The sequence below is a fragment of the Triticum aestivum genome, chromosome 2A (assembly GCF_018294505.1).
Source record: "Triticum aestivum cultivar Chinese Spring chromosome 2A, IWGSC CS RefSeq v2.1, whole genome shotgun sequence".
Taxonomy (NCBI): Eukaryota; Viridiplantae; Streptophyta; class Magnoliopsida; order Poales; family Poaceae; genus Triticum; species Triticum aestivum.
In genome coordinates, this window is record NC_057797.1 from 22,790,917 (window position 1) to 22,794,163 (window position 3,247).

General features: G+C 41.4%; 1 long non-coding RNA gene across 1 annotated transcript; it reads right to left on the minus strand.

Moving 5' to 3' along the window:
* Positions 1-1,000: 1,000 nt before the first annotated feature.
* LOC123184405 (uncharacterized) lies at positions 1,001-1,982 on the minus strand. Its single transcript, XR_006492963.1, has 3 exons — positions 1,907-1,982; positions 1,510-1,640; positions 1,001-1,051 (listed from the first exon to the last, which is right to left on the minus strand). It is a non-coding gene; the product is annotated as an uncharacterized lncRNA (long non-coding RNA).
* Between the last annotated feature and the right edge of the window lie 1,265 nt (positions 1,983-3,247).

Below are 3,247 nucleotides of genomic sequence, written 5' to 3' on the forward strand. Positions count from 1 at the left end.
CCTCGATGCCATGGTCCTCACTGGTCATAAGCGACGGCCTATACAACCCTTCGAGCGATAGCGGCGGGCGAACCGGCAGGAGACATAGCGGCAACCAACAAACCAAGACGATGTGAGGGGCGGCCAGAGAGAGACAGCATGGTGGCGACCTGCAAGTATATGATTTCTCGTTAGTAAATATCATATCGCATTCTCGTTAGCATGTACTTATAAGAACGGAAGTGACATTGAATGTAGTAGGTAATGATCATTGTCTTAAAGCGAAAATGACTGTAGAGATGTAATTCTTCTTAAAAAATAATAGCTATAGATACATAATTGTCCATGTCGCACCCATCTCTACATGACAAAAGAAATAGCAATACTAACATTTTGCAATCTGGGATATTAATGCAGAACATCATTCACAAAAAGGGAGTTGAGCAACAGGAAAAGGGGAGGGGCACAGTTTCAAGTCAGACCTTTAATTTTCAGAGTTGATAGGCTTGAGATATAGTTTTGGAGAACCTGAGGATTGTAGACCACCTAATCTTCAATCAGGTATCATTGTTATCATTGATAGACGCATAATAATTGTTCTGCCATAATTTTGCGACGGAAAATAAAGATATTCTTAAAAAGAATGCTCAAAGGTTTAGAATATGGCATCAAATCTCATGACTTGTAAACTTCAAAATTATATAGCAAATGAGTACAGGAAGATAAATCAACATCTGAAAGCAACCGTAGTAACATATCCTTGTGAAACGACTACCGTTTCCACACTTCTTTTTAGCCTACACATATGATTCAGGATGGCAACTTATTCTGCTAGTGCAAGCTCCATAGCGCAGTTTAGTTAGATATTTGGGCTGCATGATGATTAGACAACGCCAAAAGGAGCTTGAATTTTAACGCTAGTATTATACTGCATAGATAACATATCTTCAGTCTGCCATGATTATCACAGAACATCATGAAAGGTGAGTTTACATGAGAAACTAACCCATCGGTAGATCTTACCTAAGATGTCTTGTACAATGATAACCAGCTATCAAGGCCAATCTCAAAACTGTTGTGACAGAAAAAACCAGAGATGATTGAAGTATAAGCTTTACAATTGCACTATAATAGAGAATTTCATTGGCGGGTAAGAACAATGAAATATGTAAACAAAAAGAAAATGCATCATGGGAAACTAAAATGTCTCCTCTCACAATTTCAAACCAAATAAGATAAACGTAGCAGTGGGTGCAGATTGGGATCGCGCCCTGGCGCGAGGGTGCCGGTCCAAACGCCAGGTTTAGCATATGCATTCCCACTGTATACATCATACAAAGAATAATGAAGTCCAAAGGAAGCATCCATGCACATACATGCAACCAAACAGGAAAAAAACTTTATTATGACACGCGACTATTTCAATAATCAACAAACAGTGCATTATCCAAGAATGCACCATTATTGATCTATAACATCTACTTCAACAGGCAAGATTTTTCTACCATAGAAGAGCCGCACCGGGCTCACCTTCATATTTCTTGAACAGCGTCACAACAAACGTAGCAACCACCAGTTCTTTCTTGCCCAGCTCAATAACTTCATCGGCAGCAAATGCCAAGGCAATCTGATCCCAGAGCACCACACTGGTTTGCTTGCATCTATAAACAACAAAGTATAAATAAGACTGTTATGACAAAGGAAAGGTGATACAGCCATAAATATCAGTACACACATGTGAGGTTCTTGACATATATGAGCCTCTTAGTCGATGGTTCAGCCCTGCTTGCACTATGGTACTGAACAGCCTCTTATACATCACAAATGAGCCAGAACACGTTTACACGAATAAACCAAAAAAAATACTATATATGGTAAACAACACTATAGAAAGGCATAGGCAGATGAACAGGTGGTAGGGAAATACCTGTGAACTTTTCAGGCATATCAGTTGGGCAAGGGAGCAGAGCCAACGGAGTTAAATCATACAGAACAGGAAATCTGGCTCAATGTCAGGCCTTATGAAATCAGTAGTGAACGAAGTGATCTTGATCATGCAATATCCCCTGAACAAGCCTGAATAGATACTTCCTTAACAACAATCCACAACTACAAAACCAAGAAAAAACTTGGTAATTCTATCAGGCATGAATGAATAGCAAAAGGGGAACAGGACAGAGAGATACACACATAGAGCGTGAGGCATGAGATATCACAATAGCACCCCATGTTCAACAACTTGCAGCTCTGGCTTGCCGCTCAGCCGAGGGACACAGCACCCAACGCTCACAGCATCCACGACTCTGTTGGTTCACTATATGGAGCAGCAGAAAAAGGGGGTCAGAACTGTGCGCATGGAAATCTGTGAGACATGAACCTGGGATGCAGTACCTGAGTGCACGCACAACGCGAGTACAAAGGCTGATGACCCCAGTAGAGTAGCGGCGTGAGCCGCGACCTGCGCTTCTCCAGTCGACGGAGACATCACCCATCAGCGCTATCGTGCTTGACCACCACGCACAAGATGTCGCTACAGTTCACCTCCGAGAGAGCCCGGGAGAAGGCGCCGAGGCCATAGGGAGGTGGCGCCTCGAATCAAACACATTAAAAAAAGGATCCGCTCATGAACGATAAGTCACTCTAATGGGCTATTGCAACAAAAATAGACTATATTTAAATTAAAATGGGGCTACCTTATGTTAAATGTCTACTCCTCAGATGGAATTAATAGGAGTATTTGTCTAGATGGTAAATTGATTAAGTTAAATGTATTCTCTAGTGGAGCAGTTTTGAGCCACTAACTGAAAATGTCCAGGTTTGGACTTGTAGTTGTACTTTACAATTCAAGACAACATGGATCTGAGCAGCAATAGAAAAATAGAACAACAGAAAAACAGGGAACCACAGAGCTCTACAAACTGAAAATTATACCGGCTGTCTCATACAGTAAAATTATGGAGTCGGATAAGACCTTCTTGTGTTACTGCCTTTCAAAAACGACAGTACAAGCTAAACCCTGGACAGTAAAATGTTGGGACCCGACACCCTTGCACCAAGACAGTAACACAAAATATGTAACAACTTTAAATACAAATAAAAATGATCAGGGTTCAATGCATAGTGGGCTCAGATTCCCCTTTCCTCGATCATATAACCTACCCCCGTCATCTCTTGTCACCAGATCAATCTGTTTATATAGTGGAGCTGCCCTGGTTATCACACAACAAGAATGACCATCCAAGGACAACAACAAGTATCACAGGATCAA